We start from the raw sequence: 18,528 nt of genomic DNA, 5'->3' as shown, positions 1-18,528 counted from the left end.
TCACATCACATCTGTAGTGGTGAATGAAGGCTTTGTGAGACTGTCAGTGGAGAAAAAGCTCTTGTGTCAGGAACGAGAAGATGGAGGAGAGGTGAGCAGAAGAAGACACTTCTGATTGGATAACAGCAACACGACTCTACCACCGACTCCATTCGCTCGACATCGTTGAGGTTTTATCTTCACAAAGCCACTGCTGCAGCTCACTGCTCCTCACGGGGAAGGGTCAATGTGGAGATGTTTCACCAGCGAGTAATGGCTGATGGGACTTTAAATAACAAGCCTGGAGGAGCTCCGCTGTGTGGAGTTGCTAATGCTAACAGTCTCTATTCCTGGACGCTAAACAAACAACGGCCTTCCGCGCCATGAGCCAAGACGGGTGGGTCCATGAATGTTTATTTTCAGTCTGACGTAGATCTGTCGGGCTTTTCTAATTCGAGTGCTTCCTCGTCCATTTTCTATTGCAGAAAATACGATGGACAATGGATCAAATAGTGATAGAAAACAATTTTAATGTTGAGCTTTAGCTTTTTGTAGTCCACATGTAAACTCGTATCATTTCATTTTCCAGGATTGTAAGTGCTTAAATGCACCTACCTGTCTATATTTAGAAACGAAGAAGAAGAAGAAGTAGAAGATGAAGTAGAAGATGAAGACGAAGAAGAAGAAGAAGAAGAAGAAGACGAAGAAGAAGAAGAAGAAGAAGAAGAAGAAGACGAAGAAGACGAAGAAGACGAAGAAGAAGAAGAAGAAGACGAAGAAGAAGACGAAGAAGAAGAAGACGAAGAAGAAGAAGAAGAAGAAGAAGAAGACGAAGAAGAAGAAGAAGAAGACGAAGAAGAAGAAGAAGAAGAAGACGAAGAAGAAGACGAAGAAGAAGAAGAAGAAGACGAAGAAGAAGAAGAAGAAGAAGAAGAAGAAGAAGAAGAAGAAGAAGAAGAAGAAGAAGAAGAAGAAGAAGAAGAAGAAGAAGAAGAAGAAGAAGAAGAAGAAGAAGACGAAGAAGAAGAAGAAGAAGAAGAAGAAGACGAAGAAGAAGACGAAGAAGAAGAAGAAGAAGAAGAAGAAGACGAAGAAGACGAAGAAGAAGAAGAAGAAGAAGAAGAAGATTTCTATAGCGCCTCTCCAGATAAAAATCATGAGGCGCTTCACAAGAACAAAAAATGTAAAAATATAAAAAAGAATTTAGAAAATGGTTAAAAATATATTTAAAATGAGCAAAAATAGACAACTGTGATTAAAAATGTTAAGAAAGAGAGAGAGAGAACAGGAAAGAGGGAAATCAGTGGATCCTGAGGAAGGTGGAATAGGTGGGGAGAGCAGAATAAAGAGAGAGAGGTGAAGAAGGTCATACAAAAGCCAGCTTGAACCAGTGAGTCTTCAGCTGCTTTTTAAAGGAGACCACTGAGTCCACTGATCTCAGGCTCAGGGGGAGAGAGGTCCAGAGTCTGGGGGCCACAGCAGCAAATGATCTGTCACCTTTGACCTTTAGCCTGGTGCTGCACAACCAGTAGGCTTTGGTCACTGGACCTCAGGGACCTGCTGGGGGTGTAGGGACTAAGAAGATCACCAATGTAAGATGGTGCTTGTCCATGTAAGGCCCTATAGACCAGAACCAGGATCTTGAAATGAACCCTGAAGTTGACTGGCAGCCAGTGAAGCTGGAGGAGAAGCGGGGTGATGTGGGTGTGTTTGGAGGACTTGGTCAGAAGCCGAGCACAGGCATTCTGAACCACCTGTAGACGGTTCAGGGAGGTTCTGCTCAGACACGTGAAAAGAGAGTTACAGTAGTCTAAGCGTGAGGAGATGAAGGTGTGGAGAACTGTCTCAAGTTCAGAGCGGGACAGAATGGGACACCCGGGCGTACGCTGTGCGACTTTTTCACTTTTTTGAGCCGATTTTCCAGTCGTGCGAGAAGCCACGACATCGGGGCGAGTTTTGCGCCGAGTGGTCGTGTAGTGTACAGGGGGTTACGAGAGGCGATTAACACCACGTGACCAGCTGCCGATCAGCAGTCGTGAGGTCGCACGGACTTCTGGTGTGTTTAATATTTCGCTCGTCCCTCGTGAGGGTATCGCACTGTTGAAGCGGCGCTGCGAGCAGCTACGATCCAAAAAGTATCAGAACCGCTCACGGCGCATGCGCGCGCAATTCTGCATCAATGCCGGTCGCTCGCTATTTCCCTAATAACACACGCTGTTCGTTTTTATTTCTACACGTTTTTTTACTCACAAAGATTGTCAAGAAAGCGTGTTTGTCGTGTTCATGTCAAATTAAACTGATCACAAAACACAGATTTACTTTCTTTATTTCGTTTTCCACATCCAACCCCCATAAATCCCTGTGTGTCCTCCTGCAGCACTCCCGAAGGACAACAGGCAAGACAAGACAAAAAAGTCTGACGTGTTGAGTAAAAACTGCTATTTTTAGCACATTTTTAGGGCCGACGTGTTGCTACCAGACGTACAGTGTGAGCAGTCAGGTCGCAACCGAGAACTGGGTCGTGCAGTGTGAGCACATGACTCGTGATACCTGCCCTGCGAGGAAGTCGTACAGTTTGAGCTGAAGCTGAACGCTGCGAGTGAAAAAGTCGCACAGTGTCCGCCCGGCTTTAGCAACATTCCCGAGATGGAAGAAGGAAGAGCGAACACGAGAACTGACATGAGAATCCAGGGTGAGAGCTGGGTCAAAGGTCACACCAAGATTCCTGACAGAGGGTTTGGTGTGATAACTTGCACATGCCCTAACCCCGTCCTTTCCAACACGCTGTTTTAAAAACTGGAACGAAAAAAAAAGTTTGGTTCCGTTTACTTAAAATATTGTGAAATGAGCTGAATGATCGTCTCAACTGTCCATAAACCTGATTTCCTGAGGATTCATAACTTTTCATTATTGGCCCGTTTTCCAACAGCTAAGCTAACGATATGTAAATCAAACAAAAGAAGAGCAGCTGGATCATCCTTTACAATGTTCATTATGTCCTCTTTTTAAATATTATTAGAACCTCGTTAAATAAGCAGTTGGATCAGTTCTGCCTCACACCGACTCTTTAGGTGAAAACCCTTAACCCCCAGAGACCCACGGTTGTAATATTACAACATCAGTTTTGAGTCTACAAAAATAAACCTTCCCCATTTTTTTGTCTTTTTAAAACCACATTTACATTGCCAATAGGTCCTATTGTTCAGTTCTGCAACACTATTGGCTGTTAAAATGTGTAAATAGGCCCGTTTATCTGGCCTCCTAGAACAACATGTGAAAGGTTAAAAAAAAGATGTTGCAGTTGTTTTCTAAATTTCGGTTTCTGGGGGTTAAATGCAACGGCACCACAATACGGTGACAAACTCACGCCGGGTTTCACTATTTGGGTCCAATGAAATCTTATCAAGCAGCGGTCTGCTCCTTTAATGGGAGTCTGTCTGGAAATCTATCAAATGAAAACATTTGTTCAGGAAAGACAGATAAGCAACCGTACAGCTGGGAGCGGGTCGATAGATAGGCCGACACATAAAAGCAGGATTTACTCAAAATGGATTAGATAGCCTCTCTCCGAGACTGTATATTGCAATTGACAGTTGGGGCAGGATCAAAACCAGCACCGTGTGAGATCCTGCCAAGCTTTGGTCAATTCCCAGGTCAATTCCCATCAATTCAACCGGACGTGGAATTTGTCCATAGGTGCCTGATCCAATTCGCAGCACTGACGTGGACGAGGAGTGAAATTGAACAGCGGAGTGAGTGTGCGGGGTGGTGTTATTGGTCTTTTCCTCCGCTGAGGGAAACCGGAGGAGAGGGCCACTACTGTCGGAGGTGCTGTGCACACCTTGTAGGCTGCCAGGCCCCATTAGAGGGTGACAAACAGACGTCCGCTCGGCTCGGCGCTGTCAGACCCCGGTAATGAAAGAAGCATCAGCCTTAGGAAAAAAAAAAAAAAACGCAGAGGAGTAGGTGGAGAACAACAACAACAACAGGCCGAGCACTGACACAAACACATTTTAGGACTAATGGCTTAAATGTAACTGCAGAGTGTTGCAATGCAGAAGGGCGGGGGCGAGGGGGCCACGTAATAAGTCGAAGGCAAGAAACATAAAAGGAGCAGAAAGAGATAAAAGGAAATCATCGAGAAGTAAAAGAGAAACAGAAGGTTCTGTAACGAAAGAGGAGAGGGAAAGCAGGGTGGGATCGAAGAGCGAGGGTCCGCCGCGACTCATTGAGCTACATGTGTCGGTGCCACGCCATTAAACGGCAAAATACAACGTCAATAATTATCTCCGTTTCACCCACATCGCTGCCAAGTGATTTAGGAGTGCTAATAAAGCGGCGACATAACAAAGCATCTATCTGTGGCGGAGGATTGTGCTGCTGTAATAAAGCGGCTGTAGAGTGTTGTTATTCCCTTTGCAATGAAGCCGAGCTGCGTTTTGTGGGGCGTGCAGGAAAGCATAACCACATAATAATGAATTATGCACGAGGCAGCAGACAGGTGCAGCTCCAGACGTTATGGATCGAGCAGTTTTGGAGTCTAGTCATCGGACGTTATTGATGCTGGTGTGGGAACCCCCTCCCCGACCGCTTCGGAAGGATGAGACTACACACTGTCCAGGGGGAAATTCCTCGTCTCTATGCAGATGTGGAGTGGGGTCAAGCGGTCTTATCAAACCCGTATTTCTTCTTCAGGGAAGCTGGAAAAAGGCAAGACGGAAACCAAAAGCAGGCACGACGGTCGGGGGTGTAGGTTTGATTAACCCAGGAGTGGGGAGCCCTGGTCCTCGAGGGCCGGTATCCTGCACGTCTTTGCTCCAACACTTCAGAGTCAGTGGTTGGCTCACCTGTTCTGCAGCTCATCAGGCTCTACAGAAGCTTGTTAATCACCTGCTGATTGAAATCAGGTGTGATAATGCAGGGTTGAAACTAAAATATGCTGGCTAGCGGCCCTCGATGGACCAGGGTTCCCCACCCCTGGATAAACCAAACAGATTTAAGCTGCTGTTGGCTCTTAAATCAACACAAAAGATCTATTTTTAAGATGAAAAAGTTAAAGACTCAGAAAAATATTATTTATTGAACTGGTGACATTTTTGGAAAACCAGCTTACGGAGACAACGAAACATTAAAGGGGCAATAGCATGGAAAATACACTTTCTGGAGCTTTTTACCATGGAGTTGGGGCGACGGTGGCGCAGGAGTTAAGTGCTCGCCTCGCAATCGGAAGGTCGCAGGTTCGAGACCCGCTCAGTCTGTCGCTGTCGTTGTGTCCTTGGGCAAGACACTTAACCCACGTTGCCTGCTGGTGGTGGTCGGAGGGACCGGTGGCGCCTGTGCTCAGCAGCCTCGCCTCTGTCAGTGCGCCCCAGGGCAGCTGTGGCTACATTGTAGCTCATCCCCACCAGTGTGTGAGTGTGTGAATGTGTGTGTGAATGGGTGAATGACTGATTGTGTTGTAAAGCGCCTTGGGGGGTTCCAGGACTCTAGAAGGCGCTATAGCAAATACAGGTCATTTATGTGATATTATTTCCTTATGAAAAATACCCAAACCCATCTTTGGCTGCATTTCCATCTCAGCTGCAAGTTTTCAGATACTGAGGAAAGACCTGCAGTCACGATGATGGAAACTAAGTGTGTCATCAGGCAGTTCTCCTTCCAATGAAGTTAGTTATTTAGCCCATGTGAGGAGAGCAGAGTAGATCATTAGGACTTCTGTGTGTTTCTCAATGCCGAGGAGCCTTGCCTTGATGTCTTGGCCCCGCCCCGGTTGCCTAGGAGATACGTCATCAGGAGCCGCCAAGACGTGTTCCAATGTTCATGTTCTACCGAGTTGTGTGCTCTCCGTTTGTTAGCCGTTTAGCTAGCTGAGCAAGGATACACAGGAGGTGTCTTTTAGCCTAGCCTTGGTCAAAAATTACCCAGAATGCACCGCGGTATTTTCAAAAGGACGGCAGATCAGAAGCCGGAAGCTACTCCGGGGGAAAATTTCAAGTTTAAAAGTAAGTAAGCTAATTTAAAATGTTTTTTTTTTAGACCCAAAGAAGTTATCTATGGTTGGTTAGTTGCTTAGTAGTTGCAGCTTTGTTGGCTAGCGGGTAGTAACTCACTTATATATTTAATTAAAAAAATATAAACATAATTTAAAAAGTAAAAGGCTCATTATATATTTACATTGAAACTAATACGTGTAAAATATAACGTTATCTCCCGTGTCACGTGACGTTACGTGACCGCCATGGAAGTCGCGGTCACGTGATGCAAGTCTGTTCCATTTAACCATTTTCTTTGACCAAGGAAGGACCGTGTCCTCTTACGCGAGGCGCCTGGCCTCGCAAGACATCGCCTCACAAGGCCAGGTGCCTTGACATTGACAAACACCCTCTGTGTCCCATCCAGAGCATTACAGCTAAAACGCTGCTTGGACATGACCAGATTCAAAGATCTTTAAAGACACTAAATATTTCGCAGAAAGTAGATAAAACTTAAATATATTTAAAAAAATGGCATCTGCTTCAGCTGGTTGAATAGATTAGTGGTGTGTGTGTGTGTGTGTGTGTGTGTGTGTGTGTGTGTGTGTGTGTGTGTGTGTGTGTGTGTGTGTGTGTGTGTGTGTGTGTGTGTGTGTGTGTGTGTGTGTGTGTGTGTGTGTGTGTGTGTGTGTGTGTGTGTGTGTGTGTGTGTGTGTGTGTGTGTGTGTGTGTGTGTGTGTGTGTGTGTGTGTGTGTGTGTGTGTGTGTGTGTGTGTGTGTGTGTGTGTGTGTGTGTGTGTGTGTGTGTGTGTGTGTGTGTGTGTGTGTGTGTGTGGCCCGGAGGACAGAGGACAGGAGAACACGCAGCTAATTAATTAAATAATGTGGTTCTGTAGCTTTCTCTTCAGCACAGCCGACAAAGGTTTATGATGGGTCAGTCCTCCTGCATGCTCAGATCATTCCCTTCCCTTGCTTGAAAAATTGTTCCAAAATGAAAGTTGAACCCACATCTTTTTTATCTGTGAATTCAATGCCGTTCGGCGAGTCTCAAATAAAAATTTGGGCATCTTACTGTAAAAAATATACCATTAATGTAAAAAAAAGTAACTCTAAATAAACAATGTTCACATCCAGAATCAAACCCGGGTCTTCTGCATGGGAGTCAGATATAAGGTGAGCTACGCTCTAGTAACATTCACAGTATCTGTAACGTTTATATCCTTGATGACAGCTGAAACAACGTTCAAAGAACGGTTCAGAGTGAAAATGGCTATTTTGTTGCTAATTAGCAGGAAATATTTAGAAGAAAGTTCTACAGAAAGTAGCTAAGGGTCCTCAGAAATGTAGCTAGCTTTGTCACTAGGCGTTAGGAACAGCGACAAAGTGGCACTGCCTCTCTCTCTGCTGCTAAAGCTACGGATAGCAAATGCTACGGGCGATGCCTGAGCGTGAACGCGCATGAAGCAGCCTGCTCGACCCGAGCATCTCTCTTTTTCTGTGATTTTACAGAAAAACAGGCAATCACAGTAAAAATGCCAGGGCTCATTCTACAGGACCAGGGCATTGCAGGAGAATGTATGAAGAAGACATTTATTATTTCTATACATGTTTTGGCTGTCACACTTCCATAATGCCCCTTTAGGTATAAAATCTTAATCCAAGTTTAAAGGAAAACTAACTTCATGATTGTTGTGTTGTGTATGTTTGGCACAGTTTTATGTATTTTCTCCTGCCGTCGCTTACAGGAGTTTTCAGCTCCTTAAAAACAGTTTAAGAATAATAAACAGAACAAATTCGAGAGCCCTTCATGGAGCTTCAGTCTTAATGAGGCAGTTTGGTCTAAGAGCTGCCAAACTGTCACTTTGTCACAAAATAATTTGCTTTAATTAAGTGGAATAAAAAAACAGCTTTTTCATGTCTATCAAGAAAACAATTTAACGTGGAAAGTCACAAAAACAAAAACTAAAGTGTAAGGAAAGTGACTTTTGGTCATTTGGAGCCACTAACTCAATAAATATAAACCGAGATTATTGATACGAAGCCTCTAAATACTGGCAGCTTTATTTTTAATGTATAAATCCAAAATGATTCTCTTTGCTAGAGTTTTTTAAGCTCGTCACCTCCTCTAATTGAATGTTTTATATGTTCAATCCCTGTGATTTTAATTGTAACTCTTAAAATCACAGGGATTGAACATATAAAAAATTCACTTAGAGGAGGTGACGAGCTTAAAAAACTCTAGCAAAGAGAATCATTTAGGATTTATACTTTAAAAGCTACGCATTTCCCAGGTCTTAATGGAGAATTGGATTTCGCTCCTTTTTTGCAATTCTATGTTTTCTTACTATATTTGTACCAAATGTCTTAAAGTTTGCATTTACTCATAGTTTTTCTTTTTCGCTATTCTCCAAGTGTAATTTAGCATTTGTAAGTATTTCTGCTTACAATAGGATTGTTTAGAAGGTAAAAGAGTGCTTTTTGTGCGATATTGGTCATCCAATCATGATGCTGTCTACCCGTCTGACTTCAGCAGGTGTCACTGATTGGCCTTCATAACAAGGAAGTGAGGACCTACAAACGTTTTGAGCCCAGACGAAGGCCCTGTGGGCTGAAACGCGTCGGCACTCATGTTTTTAACTGGGCGACGGCGGAGTTAAGTGCTCGCCCCGTAATCGGAAGGTTGCAGGTTCAAGCCCCACTCAGTCTGTCGCTGTCGTTGTGTCCTTGGGCAAGACACTTAACCCAACTTGCCTGCTGGTGGTGGTCGGAGGGACCGGTGGCGCCTGTGCTCGGCAGCCTCGCCTCTGTCAGTGCGCCCCAGGGCAGCTGTGGCTACATCGTAGCTCATCCCCACCAGTGTGTGAATGTGTGTGTGAATGGATGAATGACTGATTGTGTTGTAAAGCGCCTTGGGGGGTTCCAGGACTCTAGAAGGTGCTAAATCAAATACAGTCCATTTACCATTTAACTATTTAAGCCATGCACCAATAAAGGCTTTTAAATTTTGCATCTGCTGAGTTCCTCAGATCTCCTTTTGCCCAACATTCCCTTGGCTGAAGAGCACCAGTGAGAGCACCAGATAAAAATCTCTTACGCCCCTGCAGCACTTCCAGCATTTTTTCTATTTACTGGCAGCTTTACTTCGGTATGAAAACAAAAACCATCCTTAAGGACCTTTGGCCCCGTCCTGCAGCGTGTATGTTGGCTACCCTCAATAGAAAGAGACAGGGCAGCATTTCCGCTGTGGCTCGAATGCTTGAAAGGCAGCACACCGCGAGGAACATCAACACCACTGAGCTGCTCAATAGCAGCCTGACAAAATCATTACGCCGTTTCCTCTCGGGTTAAAACTCCACACTAAACGGCCTCTTAGGAATATGGATCGGACGTGTAAAATGGTGAAAGGGCAGGTTAATGCCATCAATTATTTTTTAACAGTAATGGCTATGCAAGAGGGCTTGATATACCCACACAGTCCATCTGCGTGTAACGTAATGGGCTTCAATGATTCTTTTGTGTGGGCTTCTGCCGTTGCTGTCCCCCTGATGACATTTCCAAGGGACAAAAGATCAGGCCACTAGAAGAGAATCACATGTAGCTGGCCCGAGCTACAATTAAAGCAAAGTGTTGCACGAGCCGGCAGGCTGCGGAAGTCTTATGATTTATTCTACAAGAACTTTAACGTTGATCCTACGGAATGTTTGCTTTTGGCTGAAAACCTCAGTTCAGAACAGCAGGTGCACTGTTCCCACATGCAGTGATGTCCTCAATAGAAACATAAAACATTCGGACTTTGGGCTGTATTTTCTCACCATTTCTGTGACTAATGACAGCAACAACCATTGGGAAACAAAGACAACAGGAAGTTGAGACAGAGCTGCCTTATTAGGAAAATATTACTGACCAGCAGGATTAAGGTAAAGGCTAGAAGACCATCTCCGACCAGCTAATGGTTAGAAGATCGCCTTTTCAAGGCTGGAAAACTATCTGCAACAAGCTAGAGGCTTTAAGACCATCTCCAACAAATGGAAAGCTATGGAGTATCTCCAAGCAGCTTGATGTTCCGGACTATAGCTGAATCGATTTTTCAGGTCCACAAGACTGTACACGATCTCTCTGGATGTGGACACAAGATGAAAATCTTCAGTAAAGACGCACCTCATTATAAGCTGCATGGTTCAAAGCGTGGGGATAAAGTAGCGGCTTATAGTCCGGAAAATACGGTAAATCATTACATGAGAATATTAAAACAGAATCACTAACAGTGATTCAGCAGTCGGAGTCGCATTCCAGCTTCCCGTCATTCAGCATGTCAGTTCTAGAGAGCGCTTCGGAACGTCCGTCCGGAGCGACACAGCTGCCAAAACCCTGCTAAAATCTGCCTACAGCGGACACAGCAAATGGTTCCTGTAGAACAAGGCTGATATTGTTTGGACTCCTTAAGAGTCCGTCTAGACGCCACGGTTCCATCCATCTGTTGTGACCCGGGACATCTCTGGACTGGAGAGTCGGTGCTACGGGTATTCTACAGCCCTCGGTGCCAGAGGTCATCCGACCTCTCTGACCTCCAGATCCACGAAGAGAGTCTTCCAAAGGGTGAGGTAGACACACAGATAACGTCTGATGCGTTTTGATAATAATCAACCTCATAGCTTAACGCAAACCAAATTCTTCCCTTTTGCACCCAGAACCCAGCTCTTCTCGACACGAAAGTTCTGATAACATCATATTCACACATAGGCGCCATACATCACATCTCATCCACCTAGATCCATCCATCCCGGTGAATATTAGTTAACTTGTCATGTTTTAATTGTTTGAAAAATAAGTTCTTACATTTATAAACTTGACTCATTCCTGAATCAAGACGAAGCGTTTACAATCCCAGAATAAACGAAGAATCCTAGAATCGTCTGATGAAACATCCAAAGACCCAGCAGGGTGATGTTCTATATTTATATAGAGTATCACAGCTTATTGGTCATAAGTAAAGGTAATATATGAAGCTCTTAAAGCACTACTTTTACCAACTCTACAGTTTGTATTTCCTTCAACCACTGGTGGCGCTGTGGAGTCTATATAGGTGTCGAGGCGGCAATGCACTGGGTTTTGGGTGACGGGAGGTCACACGGGTTTTACCGCTTCAGTTGGTTTCATTCCACAACTAATTTGCCGTTATAATTTCATCATTTTCAAACCCTTGACAAGACATCGCCATTCTCGAACCTGCATAATTGTGTCAATTGTCAACACCTTCAATAAATGGGATAATAAACCCACACCCGCTTTCTGCCTGGACAAAAGTGTTGAAGCGAGTCGTTGCCTCCACCCACACCCAAGGGCGACTAAAAGTGGGATTTGATAGTCACCACACCATCCAAAATGGCATTAAACCATAGGACGTGCTAATGCAGTTGTTAAAACGTGCTTAGTGATGATGAGTTCATGGATCGGGAAAAATGTTGGACTGACCATTAAATAACACAACATGTATAAATGCTAAATCCTACATCAATATTGGCTGCTTTGATTAGTGCAGCTGCATAAAAACCTGATTCTGATTTGCAGACCAAAGTGGGTCTCCTGCTGAAAGCACAGCTACAAATCAGAAGAAACACTTAAAAAAGGAGATCAGAGAGAAGAATGCACTTTATAAAAGCAAAAATGTAAGGAATGAAAAACCCAGAACGTATTTAAACAACGCTGATGACTGACGATGCTTTCTTGACTTTAGGCATCTGATTTTTAAATTGGTGTATTCTGCAGTATGTAGCTTTATTAAAGGAGTGGTTCATTTGTTAATCAGTACATCGGCAGCAGTCTGTAGGAAGTCATACTTGAGGGGTGGGGTGGGGGAGGGGGACCAGAAGCACCTGCATCAGCCAGAGGAGAACTTGGCAGAACACAACAGGATCTGGAGTCTTATTTCCTGATATTTGGACTATTTCCATGAATGTTAAGTGACAGTGTGACGTAGATCTGTCAGGCTTTTCTAATCCTAAAGCTTCACCTTCTGTCTTCTATCAGAAGCTAATGCAGGAGAAAGGTGTAGGAGACTATTTTTATGTTCAGCCTGCGTGAAACACTCAGAGTGACCTGTTAGAAGACAGAAGTAATCATTGAAAATGGGTTTTCAGAGGACCACAACTTTAAAAGGTCAAAAAAAACATGTCAAATAATGATTTTTTTACAGATTTACCTAAAACCAAAATAACTTCATATCTGCTTTGACTTCAATTTTCTGCTGCGGAAGTAAAATAACCACCAATATCGGCCTGATCCTTGGAGTGTATCCACTAACTGGCGTGGAAAGTGCTCCCTTTTCAACTCAAGCTAACATTTTGCACGCAGTCGTGTTTACAGTGTAAAAGCTCGGCTATTAACAGGAAACACGCAGCTAGCAGCGCCTTACGTCACCGAGCAAATAGGCCCGCAGCCCATGAACACACCGCGGGTGGTTAAAGGCACAGGATGGAGTTTTTTTCCTTCTCCGCGGGTCCTCGTTACAGCTGGGAGTGGGTGTAAAAGGACAGTTTGGCATGTGGATAAAGCCAGATATTGGGTCTTGTTGCGTCAGTCTGCTTCCTCCTTATTAGTCACCTTGTGGGTTTACATGTGCAGCTGACCACAGAGCTGTCTGCAGTGACTTTGTGCAGAGGCGTCTGCAGCATGACAGCAAGGAAGCTCTTTGTTTGTTTGCCTGGGGCAAGACATTCAAGGCTGAATCATCCTGCTGGGTCAGCTGATGTCACCTCAAGTTTAAGCTGGAGCTCCAGCAAGATTAGCAGGTTCCTGGTTTAAAACAATGATCATCCTTCTGTAAAGAAGTTACTTACAGTCATGGTAGGTGAAAGGTTTAGCTTCCTTTCAATGTACTATGAGAGCAAAACTTGGGATAACAGACTTACCTCAGAACTTTTGGATATGTTATTTCATATGCAAAGATAAATGTGTTAAAGATGTGGTTCATTGAAAACACAGTTTTATTGATTATTTCTGATTCTAATCACTCAGTTTTTCATGCAGGCTGAACATAAAAATAGTCTCCTACACGTATCTCCAGTTTTAGCTTCTGACAGAAAACAGACGGTGAAACTCTAGGATTAGAAAATCCTGAAAGATCTACATCACACTGTCTCTTAACATTCATGGACTCACCCATCTGGACTCAGGATGGGGAAGGCTGCTGTTGCGAGAACGTCTAGCAGAAGCTAACCATTAGCATTAGCAACTCCACCACACAGCAGAACTCCTCCAGGCTCGTGTTATTTGTAGAGATAGCACATCAACATTGCAGAGCAAACAGAGTCAGTGGTAGAGTCGTGTTGTCATTAGCCAATCAGAGGAGAGATGTCCAAATATCAGGAACTAAGACTCCAAATCCTGCCGTCTGAAGCTCAGATGTGATGTGGCCCACTTCTAGCTCCTGAAAATGGTGCACCAGTGCTTTGTTTCCCCAGAGTGAAACTTTCAAGGCATTCACTCCTACTAGGGACGACTGCAGATGTATTGATTAAATGACTATTCCACAGCTTTAAAGAATACATTTAGATAGTTAAGTCTAACCACAGCCAGTTGAGGTGGCTCAGGCATCTGGTTAGGATGCCTCCTGGACGCTTCACTGTCGAGGTTTTCCGGCCATGTCCAACCAGGAAGAGACCTGAAGGAAGACCATGACACGCAGGAAGGACTATGTTTCTCGGCTGGCCAGGGAACACCTTGGGATTCCCTGGAGGAGCTAGCTCAAGTGGCTGGGAAGAGGGAAGCCTGGCTGTCCCTGTTAGGCTGCTGCCCCATGACCCGACCACGGGTATGCTTCCCAAAATGGATGGATGGATTGAAAAGTTCAATTTGAGCATTCAAACCTCAAGAAATTGATCTTAATATAGCTGGTCATGTGACCTCAAGGGCAAAAAAAAAATTCAGTAGGAAGTTACAATTACTGGACTTCAATCATGAATTATAGATCATACCACATTAACTTTGGTCATAGTATGGCATGGCATGGCATGGCATGGCATGGTATGGTATGGTATGGTATGGCCTGGTATGGTATGTTATGGTATGGTATGGCCTGGTATGGTATGGTATGGTATGGTATGGTATGGCCTGGTATGGTATGGTATGGCCTGGTATGGTATGGTATGGTATGGTATGGCCTGGTATGGTATGGTATGGTATGATATGGTATGGCATAGTATGGTATGGTATGGCCTGGTATGGTATGGTATGGTATGACCTGGTATGGTATGGTATGGTATGGCATGGTATGGTATGGTATGGTATGGTATGGTATGGTATGGCCTGGTATGGTATGGTATGGTATGGTATGGCCTGGTATGGTATGGTATGGTCTGGTATGGTATGGTATGGTATGATATGGTATGGTATGGCATAGTATGGTATGGTATGGCCTGGTATGGTATGGTATGGTATGGTATGGTATGGTATGGTATGGTATGGCCTGGTATGGTATGGTATGGTATGGTATGGTATGGTATGGTATGGTATGGTATGGCCTGGTATGGTATGGTATGGTATGGCCTGGTATGGTATGGTATGGTATTGCCTGGTATGGTATGGTATGGCATAGTATGGTATGGTATGGTATGGTATGGTATGCTATGGTATGGTATGGTATGGTATGGTATGGTATGGTATGATATGGTATGGCATAGTATAGTATGGTATGGCCTGGTATGGTATGGTATGGTATGGTATGGTATGGCCTGGTATGGTATGGTATGGTATGGCCTGGTATGGTATGGTATGGTATGGTATGGTATGGTATGGTATGGTATTGCCTGGTATGGTATGGTATGGCATAGTATGGTATGGTATGGCCTGGTATGGTATGCTATGGTATGGTATGGTATGGTATGGTATGGTATGATATGGTATGGCATAGTATAGTATGGTATGGCCTGGTATGGTATGGTATGGTATGGTATGGTATGGCCTGGTACGGTACGGTAGATCTAAACCTCAGATCAGGAGCGACTTGTGAAAAAAGAATGATGAAGACCTGCGTCAGTTGGCATCAAAACAAGTCACGTTCAAGTTAAAAGGAAGTCCGTGACAGCACGGAGACGGTCTTTATACCGCCATCGACTAATTTTCGTGAAAACACATAAGTGTGCCACATTACCGCCACAGGCTGACCACTTATAAATGAGCCAACGCTTCCTTGTGGTGTCTCAGCTTTGCAGCAAAGAGACATGCTGGTGAAGGTTCTCAGTCATGCAGGCCATCGTAATCCAAAAGTGTTCAAATGACGGCAACTCAACTTCTCTGGTTTCTTGAAGACATTTTGCTTCTTATCTGAGGATTTGACTGGAATTTGGGAGAGTCAAGCTTATAAGCTGTAGCTGTCTATTGTTTAATGAGCATAAACTACTCTGAATACCCCGCCTCTCCATCCCCAAGGAGTTGTTGTGTTGATTAGATGCAGGAAGGTGTGACCTAGACTGAAGCTGCTTAGGAATGAGACTCAAAGCTGCATTATAGGTGCTGGAAAGGTGAAATCTAAGCCCCTCCCCTATTTAAAGTAGCTTTTTCACGTTTGACATAGATAGCTTATTTTACTCCTCTCTCAAACCATCCATCTTTTTGACCAGAATGAGGACTTTGTCATCTTCAAAGGTGTGTCCCTTGTCCTTCAGGTGTCGGTGGACTGCAGAGTGTTGACCTGAAGAGGTGGCCCTCCTGTGTAAAGATCTGGACAGTCCTCACTACGTTGGACTGCATAAACGATGCCACTGAGCTTCTGTTTGGGTGTTTTGTCTTTTGGATGGACCAGATTCTGTCTGAGGGTGTTGTTGGGTTTAAAGTTTACTGGGATGTCGTGTTTGGAGAAGATTCTTCTAACTTTCTCTGAGACTCCTGCCACGTATGGGATGACGTCGTGCCTGTTGTCCTTTTCTTTGCTGGTTGCTGTTTTGGATGCTTTTCCAGAGTTCTTTGTAGATTTCACAAAAGCCCAGTTAGGGTATCTGCGGTTCTGGAGAGCTTTCTTCATGTGTTTCTCTTCCTTTTGCTTTCCTTCACTCTTTCTGGGAACGTTCTCGGCCTGATGGTGCAAAGTCCTGATTTCTGACATTTTGCGCTCCAGTGGGTGATGCGAGTCGAAATGCAAATACGGGTCCTTGTGAGTTGGTTTCCTACAGACTTCAATGGTGAGACTTGCTCAAGTTGCACAGCACAGTCCAAGAAGGGCAGTTGGTTGTTGTGGGCATCCTCCCTGGTGAACTTGATGTTCTTGTCCACGGCATGAATGTGCTTGATGAAGTCTTCTACTTCCTGTGTGAGAACGATGACTCGTGTCGCCCACGTACCTGAACCAGTGACTTGGTGCTGTACTCTGTAGTTTCATGAAGAGGCTGCTGAGGTACTGTTGCATGACTGTAGTGTTGCTGCTGTGTTTATTTTATTTCTACACAACTTTCCATTAATTCTGATGAATAAATCCCATGCTCAGCGGCTAAAGCTTAGAAACAAACTTCCGCTGATGCAGTTTGTGTCCGGGCGGCATGCGTGACCTCAACGTTCCTGTCACACTTTGCGGCTGTTTTTTTTTTGGTATTTTTAAAATCGTTTTTGAACGTTTACAAATCGATTTAGCATCGGCAGGTGTCACATAGCACTGCACTGATTTAACAGTGAATCGGCATGCCACTACTATTGACTCATTCAAAGTGTGAGCAACATTTCTAGGATTAAGTGTCGTCATACACTAAACACAAGGCTGATGAAGAACTTGTCCTCATTGTGTGGCGTGGCCTTTTGCAAAGGTGTTACAAACTCTGATGTTGTTAAGCGTTGTGGTAGAGGGATAACATAAAAACTGGTGCGGAGAAAAGGGGGAGTGTAAATAAAATGTATTTTTATTAACACATGGGTCAACACAAATACTCAGCCCTGGTCCGGAAAAATGTTAAAACGAAAATACACTCGAATATAACCAAACGAAGGCGACGGAGAAAACTCAAAACACCTGAGACAAACGGCCTCAAGGAAGAAAACACGAGAATATGGGTACTAACGAAAAAACATGCCGGAGCTAACTAACTAAAACAAATCTCCATGGCTATTTATTTTAATCTAACGGACAAACGAAAAGCGAGCTCTACAGCTGAACAAACAGGTCTAACGAAAATTCAAGCTGAAAAGCAGACAAAATGGATGTCAAAACGAAAACGGCTAATAATTACTCGAGGATTAAACGAAAATAACTATCTTAATTATAACAATCATCAAAGTTCTTATCCAATTCGAAACCGTAAGTCCACAAAGATCCTCACCGAGGAGAGAAAGACAGGGAGTTAAGGGTGGTTTATGTTTGACGCGTCCACGAGGTCCGCACAGCTCCACGCGGAAAAGTTGCGTCATTTTAACAACCACGGCCCTCCACCGTCATGGCCCGAAATTTCCGCAACGCACACCCAGGAATATTTCTACCCATGCGGACGGTCGGACGCGGAAAAACATGGCGGACCGGCAAGAACTAGTATGGCAGAGGTTCGTAAATACAGACATTTGTATGATTCAGCTCTCAGAGATCACCGTGATCAACATGTTGTTAATAATTCTTGGAGAGAAATAGCTCGCACTGTTGGAAAAGACGAGGACGCTGTTAAAAATGCTGAAATGCCGTGTTGTAAACAGTCATTTCTACTTCTACTATGGTGTAGTGTTGGATGCATGCCGTACAGCTCCATGCTGCCCCCTACAGTTTGGGAGAATATTGGCTCACCGCAGAGACGAGCCGCATGAACCATAAACGCTGCGAGTTGTGAAGCGTGTTACATCCGCGAGCCGCATCACCAAGCGGAAAGTGAATGCGTCAAGCATAAACCAAGCTTCAAGCTGTGATTCTCTCCACGAGAACTGAAAGCTGCAGTCCTTTAAACCATCTGTCTTGAAGCGCCTCATGATTTTTATCTTGAGAGGCGCTATAGAAATGATATTTTCTTCTTCTTCATTAGTTGATTGTTTGCAGCCGGACAGTGCAGGTGGGCAGAGGTGGAGGCCAGCCTGACGGAGGACCTGTCCAAGGTCCTGAACGGCATGGAGGGAGCAGGACTGGGCCATTCAAGGTGCGGGAGCCCAGGATTCGTAACAAAAGGAAATTGTCATGGTAACTTGAAACGCCAACAAAAGTAATCGCTCACATCCCCGACCAAGCTGGTTGATTGGACATGTGAATGCACACTTTCATTCTAAGGGCATTATGTAAACGGAGGAATAGCAATTAAAGTGACCACGAGGCCGATAACAAGCTGCATTACTTTAGGTCCCGGACCAAGGCAACAGCTATCTACTCTGGTGTAATCTTGCAGACACAAACTGGAACATTTTGTGCAAAAATCTGTTATTTTGTTTTAAGACTTGTTAAAAGCTTCTTTGTCATTATGGATCCCGTTTGTTGGGACCTCTTTTTCTTCTGAATTGAACCTCAAGCAATTACTCGGCGGAGTAAAATGCTTCACTTTTCTCCCCAAACACAGAACATCCAAGGACAAGGACTTCCTTTTCATCCTGCACCATTTGATTGACAAGTGTTCTCAAATAAACAGAA

This window comes from Nothobranchius furzeri, chromosome 1 (assembly GCF_043380555.1).
Source record: "Nothobranchius furzeri strain GRZ-AD chromosome 1, NfurGRZ-RIMD1, whole genome shotgun sequence".
In the NCBI taxonomy this organism is placed as follows: Eukaryota; Metazoa; Chordata; class Actinopteri; order Cyprinodontiformes; family Nothobranchiidae; genus Nothobranchius; species Nothobranchius furzeri.
This window is presented reverse-complemented; position numbering follows the sequence as displayed.